This window comes from Mesoplodon mirus (genome assembly GCF_964341445.2).
Source record: "Mesoplodon mirus genome assembly, chromosome: 7".
NCBI lineage: Eukaryota > Metazoa > Chordata > Mammalia > Artiodactyla > Ziphiidae > Mesoplodon > Mesoplodon mirus.
This window is the reverse complement of record NC_138983.1, coordinates 60,908,266-60,925,135: the sequence shown is the minus strand read 5'-3', so window position 1 is coordinate 60,925,135 and position 16,870 is coordinate 60,908,266.

Below are 16,870 nucleotides of genomic sequence, written 5' to 3'. Positions count from 1 at the left end.
AGTCTGCTCAACTCTGAAATAAGGATGAAAGTCTTGCATTTTATAGAAGAAACACACAGCAGGGAAAACACACTAGACTTAGAACTGAATTCTTGTCCTCTCTGCGCCGCTAACTCATTGGGTGGCCAGGGAACCACTTGCCTGGGCTCGCCTCAGTTTCCTCATCTATTAAGTGGGGACAATGCACATCTTGCCTACTGCATAGGGTGTGTGAAGCTGAATGCAGAGAAAGAATGTGAACCTGTGATCGCTGTGTTCAAAGTCCAAAGCACCACGGAGATGTGACAACATGTAGTAATTAGAGCTTCCACTTATCGAGCCCTGGTGTGGAGCCAGCACTGTGCTGAGCGTTACCTGTATTATCTCACTGATTGCTCACAGCAGCCCTGAGGAGCTATTATACGAAAGGAAGCATAAGCGCTGTGGGTGGTCATGACAGCAAGCATTTACTCGCCTTGGCTAAAGCCTGTGCTTCAGGGCCTGGCCCATCTCAGAGGAGGATGAGAACAGGCAGTCCCTGCAGCTGCTGCCCTACCTGGGCTCTGGGGGCGAGGAGAGGGCCCCTCCGCCTCAGCATCTCTGAGCTCTGGGCAGCCCCTTCTAGACATCCTCAGGTGAGACAGTGCCCAGGGCTGGTGGGGCTGGGTGGGGAGGTACCCACCTCTGCCTTTCTCCAACTCCAGGCTGCTTCGGACCTCTTTCTGCATCTCTCTCCCTGATTCCTGGTCCTCATCACAGCCCACCCTCTCTCATGTTTCCTCTGCAGGCACCACCCTCCCTGCTGCTGCAGATCCTGCCCCTTCCTGACCCCACCACCCTGAGGCTGGCATGGGGCAGGTGGCAGGAGTGAGGGGCTCTGCTCAGTGGGATGAGGCCCTGGATTTTGGCTGGATCCTCTTAGGCCATTTGGCCCTGTCCGGGCCCTCACACTCGTCGAGACTTCTGCGGTCTCCCTGGAGGTGGGCAGGCTGGGCTGGCCCTCAGAAGGGATGTCAAAGGTCTCCCCTCCTCATCAGGCAGGGCCCTGGGAGGTGCTGTGTGTTCCTCTAGCTCATGCCACCCTCTGCTCTGCCCCAGCCTCCTAAACATCCGCTCCAAAATTGCCCACGTCCCTCTGCTAGGTCCCAGGTCCCCTACTCACACCTCAGCCCATCTGGCTTTCATGAGTGATTAGAACCCATTTCTCTGGCTCACCCCAACCTATTTGTTACTTTGCCTCATCCCACCTGTTGGCTCTGATACACTGTCCCTGGACCCCGACCAGGGCAGGTGACCAGACACTTGCTAATACTGTTGGCCAATGTCCTCACTTGATCCAAAGATGCCTTTAGTGTCTTGGGTGTTGGGAGACCTAAATTCCAGGTTTGACTAAGTCCCTGGCCTCCTACATGAGCATCGACAAATCTCTTCCCAGTTCTCTTGGCCTTGGTGTACCATCTATAAGATGATGGGGTTGGATTAGATAGTGTCTAAGGCCTCCAATATCACTAGAGTTCCAGTATCCAGGGCCCCATCTGACAATTTACATTAAAAGGACGCACATTTCCCACCTCCCACTCCAGAGGCCCTGGGAGAGCTGAGTAGGGAACCCTCAGACTAGGCTCACCTGGCTCTCATAGCCCTAAGCAAAAGTATGGTGAGCAGAGACCATCCCTCAACCAGCCATACACCCAGAAGACACATGGGAGATGCAGAATGCACCCTGGCAATGGGTCTGAATTCCTTCCTTCCCCAGGAACAAGAGTAGAGGTGATAAGCACACATGAACAACCCAATGGAAAAGTAAATAGACAAGTCCTAGAAAAACTCCAAATGGTATTTCCTCCCCCTACCACCCCATATCCAATCCATCACCAGGTCCTGCTTATATTAAACCCTAAGTATCTCTTCAGTTGGTCCCCTTCTTCAATCTTTTCACCATTTCCAATGCCACCACCCTCCTCCATACTACTTCATCTGTGGGATCACCTGTGTGCTTCAGGTGTCCACTCTGGAGCCAGACCTGCTGGCTTCAAGTAAGCTCTGCCACAAGCTCCCTGTGCACCTGGAGACTTAAGAGTTAATATATAGAAACCACCTCAAACAGCGCCTGACACATCGTAAGGAGATGTATGAACTGCTGTTACATAATAAGCTGCACCCGCTTTCCCTCCGGCTCCCCTGCAGTCTCTTCTCACATGGCAGTGAGAGTGATCTTTTCATAATGCAAATCTACCATTGCATCTGCTGCTTTTTTTTTTTTTTAATTTATTTATTTATTTATTTTTAGCTGTGTTGGGTCTTCGTTTCTGTGCGAGGGCTTTCTCTAGTTATGGCAAGTGGGGACCACTCTTCATCACGGTGCACAGGCCTCTCACTGTCGCGGCCTCTCTTGTTGTGGAGCACAGGCTCCAGACATGCAGGCTCAGCAGTTGTGGCTCACGGGCCCAGCTGCTCCACGGCATGTGGGATCTTCCCAGACCAGGGCTCGAACCCGTGTCCCCTGCATTGGCAGGCAGATTCTCAACCACTGCGCCACCAGGGAAGCCCGCATCTGCTGCTTTAAATCCTTCACTGACTTCCCTTGCTCACAGACCAAAAAAAATTTTAACTATCCACAAAACCGATCAAGTTTCCATTCTCCAGCCATACTGGTCTGCTTTCAGACAAGTCAGGCTCATGTTCTCCCAACCTCAGCAGAGGCTGTCTCCTTGGTCTGGAATTTACCTCCCACCCTCACCCCTTCCAGTCCCAGGCCCCACTGCTGAGCCCCAGGGTGGTGGTTCAGTGGGGATGGAGCCAAACAAACTACCCCAATTTTTTAAAAGTTCCTGAGGGTGACATTGATGCACACTCATTAAGTCTACCGTATTAGGAAGCGGAGTCATAATTTATATTATTTCAAAAGGCACACTGTACTGGGATCCTGAGAAAACCTAAGTGGATCAATGAGAAAACCTGTAGAATCAGAAAACTCAATAAAGTTACCAGATAAAAAGAGAAAAAGAAAATAGTCAATAACACTTCTATTATTATTATAAAATAATCGTTTACAGACTGAAAAAAAAAGATCTCATTTACAGTGGCAAGATCATGTGTGAAATGTTTTAAAATAATGTTAGTGAAACTTATTTGTGATCCACATGAAGAAAATTATAAAATATCATTGAGATTTATAAAAAGAACTTGAATGGAGATTCCTAATATATTCCTACATGATAAGAAGACTATTTTAAAGATAGTAATTTTTCCTAAATTAGACTTCACTTAGTTCAAAGAAAAATTTGAAGGGGATTCTGAAACTTGATAATGTACAGGGATTTCTTAAGGATCCCTTAGGTGATGACCTCAGGACAGGAGGGCACCAGCCAGGATGGTTTGTGGACACGGGTTCTATGACAAGAAAGGCAAAGTGTTCGTTTTGCCTTGCTGACTAGTGTCAATCAGCAGTGTTCCTAAAAACAGATAATCAACACGGACCTACAGTACAGCACAAGGAACTCTACTCAATACTCTGTAATAGGGCTTCCCTGGTGGCGCAGTGGTAGAGAGTCCGCCTGCCAATGAAGGGGACACGGGTTCGTGCCCTGGTCCAGGAGGATCCCACATGCCGCAGAGCTGCTGGGCCCATGAGCCATGGCCCCTGAGCCTGTGCGTCCGGAGCCTGTGCTCCGTAACGGGAGAGGTCACAACAGTGAGAGGCCCACGTACCGCAAACAAACAAACAAACAAAATACTCTGTAATAAGCTATATGGAAAGAGAATCTGAAAAAGAATAGATATATGTATATGTATAACTGAATCACTTTGCTGTACATCTAAAGTTAACACAACATTGTAAATCAACTATACTCCAACATAAAAAAAAAAGTGTTCCTAAATTTCGTCTCACAAAGTAGTTGGGTTACTGATATAATTAGGTGTCCATTCTGTACTTCAGGTGAGTGTTTTTAGAGGTAAATGGGCTAATAAGAGGTGAGGTGTTGTTTCTGAGGTAACAACTTTGGGAGAGTGGGCAGTGAGAAGCAAACTCTTGCACCAAAGCAAAAAGACCTAAGGGTGGAGACAGACTCTGCGGGAAGCTTGTGCCCTTGCCAGGGAGGCGGGAAGGCTGCAGGGCTGGTGATGCACGTCAGAGGATGCGTGGGCCAGGCCTGCTCCCCAGGCTCCCCACCCCACATAGGCAGCTGCCGAGAGGCTCCCAGTTTCAGGCAAACTCACAGTCACTGAGTGATCACCAGCATCAACTACATCCATCCCAAGGGAGCACGCCTACCACTGTGCAGGCATCCTGCCCTGCGTCCCAGGATGGCAGGTTAGGGGGCAGTGGCAAGGGAGGGGGTGGTCAGGGAGTTGGGGCCACCACTTCTTTTCCTGTTTCACCCAATCAATGGGCCTCTTTTCCATTTTCAGAACCACGAGTTAAGAGTACCCAATTCAGGGCTTCCCTGGTGGCGCAGTGGTTGAGAGTCCGCCTGCCGATGCAGGGGACACGGGCTCGTGCCCCGGTCCGGGAGGATCCCACATGCTGCGGAGCGGCTGGGCCCATGAGCCATGGCCACTGAGCCTGTGCGTCCAGAGCCTGTGCTCCGCAATGGGAGAGGCCACAGCAGTAAGAGGCCCGCGTACCACAAAAAAAAAAAAAAAAAGAGTACCCAATTCAATTGACCTGTATCGATGCCCAAGATTAGGGCAGCCTGGGGTAAACTATTTCCCTGCCCTTGATTCCTCTAGATAACCCAGGTAAAAATTATCTGGAGGAAAAGAAAACTAAGAAAAGCAAAGAAAATTCTGATAATGATGGCTAATGAGAGGAGGACTAGTCCCACTAGATATTAAAATGTAAAGCGACAACAACTAAAACAGTGTGTTGATGGATATGAATCTCACATGAAACTTCAATGGACAAAAATAAGCAACCCAGAAATATACCCCATTCTCTATAAGAACTTAATTTAAGTATTACAAAAAAGTACTAAATAAGAAAATGGGAATGCAAAATTGTGATGACAACAGTGTAAAATGAAGCGTGCGTGTGGTTATCTGGAAGGGGAGAGGGGAACGTTCCAGAGCCTTGAGATTTGGGCTGATTTTCAGTGGAAGTAATTGGGATTACTACAGTAGGCAGTTTATGTACAGAAAGAGCAAAGAAAAGATTGAACAGTTCAGCAAAGCAGAAAGTATGCTGGCGTCTGAATTCTAGTCACAACTTCTCCCTGCTGAGTGATCTTGGGCTAGGTCTTCCCCTTTCAGGCCTCAGTCCAACAATTCAAAGATAAAGGATTAACACAGATGACCTCTACTGGCCCATCCAGCTCAGCCATCCTTCTGGGATTTGACAATCGGGAAATCATCCCCCATTTCTGGTTTCTACAGCAGGACTTGATGGGAAAACAGAAAGACACTTGGACCTTTCCTGCCCTGAATCACCGAGTGACAGTGTAAGCCAGCTCTGTTCATCTCAGCATTGAGGTTTCCTCTGCACGTGGCCCTGTTAGTCCCTGAGACCCAGAGATGAGTAAGACATGGTGCTGGGCTGTGAGGATCACAGGGCAGTGGAGGACACGGGTGGACACAAACAACAAATGATAGTCCCAAGCAGAGTGGAGTCAGCCAGCGATGGTCTGGACCAGTGGGGTCCAGTGCTGTGAGGGCACAGGGGAGAGCAGTGGAGTCTGGCCGAGGGTCAGACAGGGCTTTGCAGTAGACACACCACTGGATGAACTCTGGATGAATATTTAATGAAGAGGGGGTGAGGGAGACACGGGAGACGGGAGAGCGTTGGGGTGGGTGGCGTGGAATACGGAATCAATGGGGAGGTTATTCAGGGCCAGGCTCCGAATGGTTTGCTGTTTGGTCTTGAATCTCTTAGCAACAACAGGAAATTGGGGAAATGCATGGTCCCGCCTTGTGAGGGAGAAGATCACAGGCAGCCCTTGGAACAGGGTCTGGGGTGAAGCGACAGGGAAGCAGAGATACAGACGAGTGGGCTCTTCAACGGCCCAGACCAGAGGGGCTTGGCCTGTGGGCGAGAAGGGGACCTGGGTGAGTGGCACGGCTGAGGTGAGGCCATGGGCCCGGGGCAGGGTGCACAGCCTTAGGAAAAGCACAGCCTTTGGAGACAGCTTCTGAGGCCAGGCTGCCTTGAGATTTTATGTTCTAGGTTGTTTTTTTTTTTTTGCTAATAATCCTGGCTCTGCCATTTATGAGTCATGGGACCTTGGTCTCTTCATTTAATCACTCTGGTCTCAGTCTTCTCATCTGCAAACAATCAGAACTATTTCTTAGGGATTTCAAGAGATTAAATGATTTGATAAATAAAAGCCTTTGGAATAGTGCCTGACATAGTCAGTGCACCATAAGGGGTGATGATGACGATGAAGATGATGATGATGGAGGAATAGCTAGAGGTGGGACAGGGACCCCCGTCAGGAAACACAGTGGAAGAAGAGGTTTGAGAGGGGAGTTGGATGTGTGAGTTCCAGTTTGGATATGCTAGGTTTGCATGTCTAGAGGACACATTCCAGGTAAGTGAGGCGCATATACAGAGCTTAGCGAGAGGACGGGCCAGGAGATGAGATTCAGGGAGTCTGGAGGAAGGAGGCTGAGGCTGAGGGAGAAAAGGTGGAGAGACTGCCTCAGGGGAAGATGCAGAGAGGAAAGGTGAGCTGACGGCAGAGGGTGAGTTCGTAGGGGTGGAAACGAACAGAATATAAACTCCCCAGGGCAGGGATTTTCTCTGCTTTGCTCCCTGCTGTATCCCCAGTACCTAGGGCAGTGCCTGGAACAAAGGAGATCAATATTTATTTGGTGGGTATATAAATGAAGATAATCCTTCCTGACTACTCCAAATATTTTCTTAGGCACGAAGAAACAGAAGCTAACATTTATTAAGCACCTACTACGTGCTAGGCTGTGCTAAGAGCTGCATCTACAGGGTCTCACTGGATCTTTACGACAGCCTTACACGGAAGGTACTATTAGCGCTTCCATTTTACAGACCAGGAAACAGGTTTCAAAGGTAAAGCGACTCGCCTGAGTTCACACAGCTAGGAAGGAGCAGAACCAGGGTCCAAACCCAGGGTTGTATGACTCCTTGACACTGGCTCGCCAGGACGGGAAACTGGGAGAACACAGCCCATCAACCAACCCATTGTGCTAGCTCCCAAGTGCCCAATACAGAGTGAGTGACATTTCCTAGATCTTGTTGTTGGAAGGGGAGGCAGAAGTATGATCTGGAGATGCAGGACCTAGTTAGTGTGAGACCGATGGGGAAAGGCCATTGACAAACCGGTATCTCTTGCAGCCACATGCTGGGGGGCAGTGGGGGATGGAGAGCAGATCAGGAAGCAGGAGTGGAGCCACTGGAGTGAGAGGTTCAGGATGGAGGGCAGAAACAGAGAGAGGGCGGGGGCCCATCTTTACACGGTGATGGCTGTGTGTGTGTGTGTGTGTGTGTGTGTTGTGTGCGTTGCAGAGAGGTGCTGGGCTATACACGTTGCCCAGAGGATTCTGGCAGGTCCAGACAGATCCAGGGGTGTCCCGGGGGAAGGGGACTGGGGGCCATTTGCCAAATACAGGGGCTGCACACCTGACAGGGGCGGAGCTTGTGCGGTGGCTTCACACCCCTTCAGAGCCCTTTTGTAACCACTGCCGAAGTCCCCAAACACCAGCAGTAATAAACAGTCTAGTTCCTAGACCAAGAGCACCAGGCCCAGGGACCAGGTCTGATTCTGCCCCCTGCTTCATGGGGCCTGACGCATGAGGACATTTTCCAGAAAGGGACACAAAGAGTCAAATAGGCTAGACTTGCCCCAGGTCTCTAGCTTGCAGGTGACAGATTGGGATTCAGAACCATGGAAACCTCTTGCCCCAGAGCTGTGGTACCCAGAGCAAGGTGGCCCTGGGGGGATCTGAAGCAGCTTCAGCCTGACTCTCTCCAGATGTCTGGATCCTCGGCATGGTACTCCTGTCTCCAGAGAAGAGTGCAGTCCATCACCTGGTCCCTTGTGCACAGTAATGGACCAGGCCTGGGATCAGGGCCAGGGAACAGGCAGCTGACCTGTCCAGGGACCGAACCCAGGGCCAGCTCCCTCTGGACTGCACAGAGCTGCTTGGCACCCCATCACCCCCAACTCCTGACCCATGCTGGGCCCCTCCTGACTCCCTGCACCTCTGTGCTGCCTGCCTCTGGCAATGCTCCTGCAGGGAAAAGGCCGCCCACCCCACGCCAAGCAAGACCTCAGCCCCGTCCTGAGCAAACCGGCTGGCCCCTGCCTGGGAACACCCTACATGTGGGAGAGAACTGCTGAGTGCCTGTTCTGCCCCTGGCAGTGTCCCGGGGCCTCCGGGCAGCTTCCCGCTGCACCCTCCCTCCTCAGCCGACCCTAGGACGCCGGAGCACTAACTACCATGCATATTCCCCGTTCTCTCTGTGACCCCGGGGTCACAGAGAGAAACCCCTTATGGTGATATGATTCTGAGGTCAGAAGAGGCGTCAGCGGCCACAGCAACCATTACTGTCGCATATGAATGGACCTACTACGTGCACGAGTGGTGCAATGCTCTCCACGCATGATCGCTACTCCTCACACGACTCCGGACGTCAGGTGTTAGTAAAGCCGTTTTTCAGACAAGGAAACAGAGGCTCAGAAACTTGCCAGGATTTAACCCTCCCACTTGCTACGTCTCACGTTGTGCATCCACTGGGCTAAATTCACCATGAAGTGCGAGTCAGATTAACCCAGAAGCTGAGGTTCTATTCCAGCTCTGCTCCTGGCCTTTACCAACACATATGCTACCCCTCCCCCACCTCTCCCCCCCAGGCCCCACCCCCCCACCTTCCCAGTCCCCAGAAACCCACCTGAGACACACGTGACCCTGCTCTAGGGGCTAAAAGAGGTAAAAGGAGGGAAACTGGCATCTGTTGAGCCACAACCTGTGCTGAGCACTTTCATATATTCTTTTCTAATTTAATCTCTTCAACCACCCTATAGTGAATATCCCCATTTTACAGAAGAGGAAGCGGAGGCTTGGAGATAGTAAACTGAGGTCACACAGTAATGTACAGTGCCAGGATTAGACCAGGTTATCTGAATCTAAATCCACGCTTCTGCTGCACCAAACCACTCCTCAGCTCTGTCTAGCTGTCATTTGAGGGTCCTGGCATACCTGCCACGTCTCCTCTGTCCATGACCACCTGCCCCTGCCCCACCCAAGCCCTGGGTCCATGAGCAGCAGGCCAGGGATGAGAGGGAAAGAGAATTCGCTTCCTGCTCAAAGGCTGGAGGACCTTGGAGCCCAGGAGAGCTCCTGGCTGCCTCCTCAGCCCCATGTCCATGATCTGGGCCTGCCCTCCACAGACCCAAATCCAGGTGCTGGGCTGGAATGCCGATCCCTGGCCAGCTTCTGTCAGTTCCCCTCCAAGAGGCTGGTCCCTGTTTTCTGTATCACACACTGGCCCTGTGTCCTCCCCTCCCCCAATGTCCTGCTTCATCATGGACAGGCCCTTGGTATGGGGACTCCCAGACCCCTTTGGCTCACATACAGCTCTATGGCTCCATCCTACCCAGAATATCCTTGAATGTCCATATCTGACTCTTGGTTTTCAAATTTTCTGACTGCTTTGAAACTGTGACTGTCAACCTCACACCTTAGCTCCCTCTACCCACCAGCCATGGCTGCCTGGACTTACTCTCCTCCTTCATACGGCTTGTCTGCTCTGAGATCCCAGGGTGCCCCGTGGCCCTGCCTGCAATGACCAAGGCACCCAGTTTCTATCACCGGGTTTCATGCCCCCGAACCTCACTGTCTCTGTCTTGAGTCCCTCATGTCACTGGTGAGCCCTCCCTTCATTATCTGCAGGCCACAGTCCTAGACCCTGATGTGGGTCAATGTTCCCTAAGGCCCTCCTTGTCCCAAGCTCTTCAAGCTTGGACCTCAGCCACAACATGAGAGCCCAGACCTTATAAATGTCCCTGGCCTTACCCAGAGGGCCTCTCTGGCCACCGTCCAAGCCCTGGCTTGACAGGCAGTGGACAGACTCTTGGTATAGCTCCCCAGTGGTGGTCAGGGTCAAACAACAGTCAAGTAGACTACAAAGCCCAAACACGGTTTATCCCCATGACAACAGCCACAAGCACAGCATGGTAATATATGCACCCAGGAGGCCACAGCTGGTACAGGCGGCTGTGAGTCACTCATGGCTCAGCCTCAGAGCAAGTAGAACTGCGGTTCTGATGTGCACGCTGCCCTACTGCTGGGGGCAGAAGGACTAAGCCTAGAAAACCAACATTTTCCACTTCTCAGCCCTGGTCTAGCTCTTTGACTCAGGACTGGTCCCATCATAATCCCTGACCATCAGGTTCTCTGGGTCCTTCAGAGAATGCCCAACTCCACCAGTCATTATGGGAATACATATTGAAACAGCTTCACAGCACCGCTCCTGACCACTATGGCAAGACAGGAAAAAAATCAAAACAAAAAAACGGACTTGTGGTTGCTAAGGGGAAGGGGGAGGGGGGAGGGATGGTTTGGGAGTTTGGGATTAGCAGATGCAAGCTATTATATATAGGATGGATAAACAACAAGGTCCTACTGTAGAGCACAGGGAACCATATTCAATATCCTGCAGTCAACCATAATGGAAAAGAATATGAAAAAGGATATATATATATATATATATATATATATATATATATATAAAACTGAATCACTTTGCTGTATAGCGGAAATTAACACAACATTGTAAATCAACTATACTTCAATAAAATAATTTTTTTAAAAATAAAATAAAATAGGGCCTCCCTGGTGGCGCAGTGGTTGAGAGTCCGCCTGCCGATGCAGGGGATACGGGTTCGTGCCCCGGTCTGGGAGGATCCCATATGCCGCGGAGCGGCTGGGCCCGTGAGCCATGGCCGCTGGGCCTGCGCGTCCGGAGCCTGTGCTCCGCAACGGGAGAGGCCACAACAGTGAGAGGCCCGCATACAGCAAAAAGAAAAAAAAAATAAATAAATAAAATAAAATAAAATAAAATAAAATAAAATAAAATAAAACAGCTCCAAACAAATAAAAACGATGAACCTTACTATTGGAGGGCTGTGTGGACTGGCCATACATAATTGGTGCCATGGTAAATGGGTTCAATATTGCCAGAGAACTATCTAGTAATATGTGACAATATAAAACTGTGCACATCCTTTGACCTAGTGATCCCGCTCGGGGATTGCTTCCCAGTGAAATGTTAAGAAAGTAATTTGTACAGAGATATTCATAGCAGTGATATTTATAACAGCAAGAAATTGGAAAGGGCCCAAAGGTTCAGCACTTGGGGACTGACTCAGCAAACTGGGTCGAGTGAGCACCTCAGATGCTCTGCAGCCAGGAGGTGTGGATGCGCGCAGGGTCGGGGGAATGGACATGCATCCCTGGGCAGGCCAGATAGGAAGTGACCCAGCTCAGAGCCCCACAGACTCTAGCTCCACCATGTAAATGTTCAGTCAGTTCACGTTACCTTCATGTTGATTCAGTTAAGTCAGTAAACTTCGTGTGAATTAGGAGAGCTTTAAAGGTCGTTTTTCAAAAGACATTAAAAATGTTTTTAAAAAAAGGAACTCCATTGACAAAATTCCGTCATGATCCTTGGGCACGCTTGCCTTCCAAGATGTCCTCTCTTGAACCTCTGTTCTCTTGTGTCTGTGCAGAAGGAGCCAGGCTCACCCACGGGACCAGATGGGGGCAGTGCAGGGGCTGGTGTGGACCTGGGGGCCCTGGGCCCTGAGATGGCTGTGAGGACCACAGGCCTGTGCGTGAGGCCCCAGACACTGTGGTGGTGCAAGAACCCCATCCTTTCAGGCTTCATTCTTCTCTTCCTGAGTCTTTCTCCCTCAAGGGACCAACCTGGGCACCATTCTTTCTCCTCTGTGTCTCAGGAAGAGGTTATTAAAGAGGGCTTCCCCTCACATGAGATTCTGGGGGACTAGAACATCTCCAAGAGTCAAAGCATGAGCGTCTATTTGTGGCACTGCAGGCAGAGGCCTGGGCTTCCACATGCCTACAGTAGGACTAGCCCGGGGTATGAGTCCTCACCCAGCTACAGCGCTCCATCAGAATCACCTGAGCGGCTTGCAAAATAGAGATTATTGGGCCCCATCCTAAACTCTTTGGGGGTAGGGGCTGGGAACATGTGTTTTTCAAATCTCCGGAGGTTTACACAAGGCAAATCACTGTCCTAGAGCCTCTCTTGCCTAAGAAAGGAGCCATGGGTCTGTCTTCCTGGGTTCCTGGGTTCAGAGGGCTCTTATTTGGACCAAAGGCCAGCTTGCAGTCAGCAGTCATGGCAGAGACCATAGCCCCTCACACACACACACACACACACGCAGATACACACATAACCCTCAAGGGAAGGCCCCAGCCCAGTAGCCTAGAACATCGGGGAAGGTCTTCTACAGGCCCCTGAAATGGGAACCAGCCTCCTTAGGTCCCCAGAGACCTAGCTTCCCAGCCCCTGCCTTGGCCCCAGCATTGTATGTCCCTGACACAGGCCGTCTCCCAGATGTCTGGTCCCCCCACTGCCTGCTGCAGGGTCACCAGCTGCAGCTGCACCTAGTCCACGCCCACGTCCCAGGGGAGGGCATCGGGGCCTGCGGCCCCTCCCGCCCAGGCCATACTTACGGAGTCATTTTATAAAGCTGCGTCCTCCTCTCAAACAGCGACCCTCCCCAGGCCCAGGGCCACACCCCGGCCACGGGCGTGGCCTGGGCAGACTCGGTCTCACCGCCCCCTGTCTCCAGGACTCTCTTCAGCTTCACATTGGTGCTTGAGTCCCCCAGCCTGTTGTCAGGAAACACCGAGATTCGTCACCCCTGCCCCCATCCAACCATCCTGCCACGTGACAACCGCTGCAGTGGCCTCTGTGGTCCTGGGGAACTGAGAGAGCAAGGGGAAGGATGGGGAGGGACTCTGGATTGGGGGGCTCGTCCCAGGGGTGCCGGAGCAAGTTTCTGAGCCCTATCTAGGATGTTGAGGAGTGACAGGGCGGAGGCCACTTCTGCTGAGATCTTCCTCCAAACTGTTCCCGAGGTAGCAAGAGACCTGGGGACCCCGGAGCTCCCCAAAGGCACAGTCTTCAAGCCTGTGTGGCCTGACTTGGGGGATCTGGATGCCTTTGGGGGTAGGGGCAGGGGCAGCACCACCTTCCCAGCAATGGCAGGGCTGTACACGCTGGGAATGAGCTTGGGCTGAAGGCACGCGGGACAAACAGGTATGATGGCTGGCCCCACTGAGCTGACCGCCTCACGGCAGGATCCCGGAGCAAGGGTGTGGGCAGCACCCCTCCCTAGCTCGGGGGCCATGCCCTGAGGGAGGGAAGCCAGGCCTGGGCTTCTCGGGGACGTGAGGTCACACAGACTTGAAGGGGCCAAGTTTTCCCTGGGGGCACTGGAAGGACATTTCCGCTCGCATCTTGGGCCCCCCTCTCATCACCCTCCCGCACCCTGGTCTACGCCCAGCCTCCCTCCGGTTTGCTGAGAGTGTCCAACTAGGAGGGGTGTTTGGGGGCAGCTCGGTGGGGCTGGAGGAAGCCAGGGTTACCGACTGAGGCCTCAGCACTCGGTGGGCGTCGTCATGGAGGTCAGACTTTAGGAAGAACTCAAGTGTTTTGCATCCTGTTCAGAGAATCTTTGTTCTGCTTTTATAGCAACAATGGACAGAGAACATCAAGGGACAAGGAGGCCTCTTGCTGCTTCACAGCAAACCTCACACTGTGTTGTCCCTGGGAGCCGTGGGGAAGGTTCGGTGTCACACAGACCCCCATGAGGGTGCACTGATGGCTGAGGCTGGTGACCCACCAGCCAGGAGGAGACAGCAAGTTGAGCTGCATCAACTGCTGAGATTGCCCGCAACTAGGCAGAGCCAAATCCTGGGTAACCAAGGGCATGACCGTGACTGTGCTACATGGGAAATGGGCATCAAGGCTCACACAGTATCTGTCTGAGGATATTCAGTTTTCTCATCGTGGTTTATTACCCTTCAGTCTCCATAGTGCCTTTGTGGACAAGGCTTCACAGACTTGGGATTCTCTGGCCCAGTGGTTGGCAACCAACATAGAAAACATAAAAGCAAGTGGCTCTGGACGAAGCTGGGGGAGGGCGGGGACTGGAGCACCACACCCTCAGCTTCTCCCTCCACCTCCAATGATTCCCTGGAGTTAGTTCTGGGTGACCCTGGGGCTCCAAATGTCATTTGAAAGTCACTGGTCTGGTCCAACCTTCCCATTTTCAAAAAAAGAAGCTGAGGCCCAGAGTGGGTAGTGATTTGCCAAAGGTCACACAGCAAGTTGGTAGCAAAGCCAGGACTGGAGCTAGAACTGAGGCCCCAAGACTCCTAAGCACTGTGACCTCCAGCTCCTACCGAAGGCAGCCAGCCACCCGGCCCATGGTTCTGAACTCCTCCAGCCTTCTCCCGCCCACCATCTGGCTCTCACAAATGCAGGGACCTGGCGTCTGGGCCACTTCTCTAGAAATGAGGCCAAGTCAGGCACCTGAGTACCTGGCCCTTCAGGACCGGATCTGGACACCTGTTCTGAAAACCTTCTCATTCTTTTCTCCCGGGGAGCCTCTCCACTCCCACACCCCAACCCCCTGCCAACCTGCTGGGACTCCCAACTCTACTTCCTGATGGCTCCCCTGAGCTCCAAATGCCTCAGAGTCCCTCCAGAAGAACCCCGACTCCCCAGGTCCAAAACTGAACTCATCTCACTCCAGACCTGCCCCTCCTCCTATGTTTTCTGGCAACATCTACCCAATCACCCCAGAAACCCAGATGCCACCCGAACTCCTCTGTCCTTCACCTAGCCCTGCGGGTTCGACCTTCAGCGCCCTCCTATCAGTCCCTCTCCTCTGTCCCCCATGGCTCTCTCTGGGTTTAGGCCTCACGTGTCTCCAGCCTCCTTCCAGTCTCCTGACCTCCAGTTCTGCCCGCTCCAAGAGCATCACACTTTCCAAAGTCAATCTGAGCACATCACCTTTCTGCTAACAAGGATTTTTCGACAGCCACTCATTCCACAGGGCAGAATCCAACCCCCTCATGAGGCTGTGTGAGCTGCCGCCCTCTGTCTCCTGCTTCTCCCTGCCCTCCCCTCCAGGCTGGCCCACCTCTGCTTTGCTCCAGTCCCCCTTCAAGTCTCCTTCCAGATCTCCCCAAGCGACTTCATCTTTCTCATCTCTCTGCCTCTGCACACACCCTCATCTCTCCCCAGATCACGATTCCTCCAAGGGTGGCCTGAGGGTCGCCCGCTTCACTATCCCCAAGCACACTGCAGACTCCTGGGCAATGCACCGCCCAGACTGACCGAAAGAGAGTCTCTGCCTGTTTAACAGAGAGCCCATGGGTGCTGCGCACCCAGTGCTGAGGAACAATTGTATCAGGCCAACTGCCCTTGTCCTGGCCTCCCTCCTTCTCCAGCTGGGCGAGGGGTCTCCTTTCTGCCCCATGCTCTTAAGGGAGTGGCTGGCTGGGACTGGGTGTTTCTTCCTCTGGGCTGTGAGCTCCATGCAGGCAGGGACCATGTCTTCCTCCTACTTGGGGATCCCCAGCACCTGGCACAGAGAAGGGGCTTAGGTAGCTAGTGCTGAATGAATGGGGCCTCCAGGTGAGCCCCAAAGCCCAGGACCAGGAGGAGGTCCCAGCTGAGCTGGTGACCCACTGCAGCTTGTCTGGAAATCTGAGAAGCGGCTCCCAGTGTCTCTGAGGTTGCACCTGCCCCCTTCCCCTCACCCCATGCACAATAAAGGAGACGTGTGGTGGGGAGTAGGTAACTAGGACCTCCTGAGAGCTTCACACAGTGATGCTTAATACCCAGGTCTCCAAACAATGTTTGCATGCATATATACATAAGTTTATTATAAATTTTGCTGATGTAAAGGTTGTATAGCACATAATTTACAAATAAAAATTCCACATAGCCAGTTGATTGTCCCCCAAATCAATGTATTCATTGATTTTTGCTTTATGCTCTAGTTGGAGCCAACCTATGGCTGCAGTGGCGAATGGGCGTAGTTCCAACTTGCGTGTTGGTTGATATTTTCGTTTAACAAGTAAGATGAAGGTGAAACAACAAAGATGTGTCAAAACATCACTCATTCATCAGTGATTTGAGTGACTTCTTTGCTGAATCAGTTAACAGTTTTTGAACACTGGAAAAATAATTCTTCAATAGTTTCTGCTGTTCACAAAAAAGCAGCCACAGACATGACAAGCTTGAAAGTTTAATCTGCACTCCTAAAATTGTTTTCCATCCCTGTCTTAAGTCTACACCATCAACAAAAGAATAAATCAAGTCTTAACTTGTAGCATCTGCTGACTTCCATGGAAGAAATACTTCGATTTTGAGACGTGACTGAATGCGGAGTCGGGAACAGATGCACAGCAGTGCCTCACAACAGACCAGCCGCCACACATACAAGGGACACACATCACCTCAAGAGCACAGATGCGGTCCAATGTAGTAAAACAATTAACAGGTGGGGAGTCTGAGTATTTATCACCTTTGTTTTTAACATTATTTAATTTTACATTTGTATAGTTTAAGTATTAATGACAGCTATATTTAGCAACTGGCTTACAAAACTCTTCCTTTATTGTGCAACTGATTCTCGCGGGGCGATGGGAGCCGGCTGCAGGACAGGAATCCTAAAGGACTGAACATGACCGGCTGTAACCCACCAGGCCACCAGAGGGGCCGGTCCTCTCCCCAACCCTCGAGAGTCTAGGTTGTGAGCTGCCGGGGATGGGATCACGCTCGTTTCCCCACATGAGCCTCAGGTTCCTCAACTTGGAGAGGAAAGACTACGGCCACCAATGCCTGTCCCTTCTCCAAACACACTCTGCACGC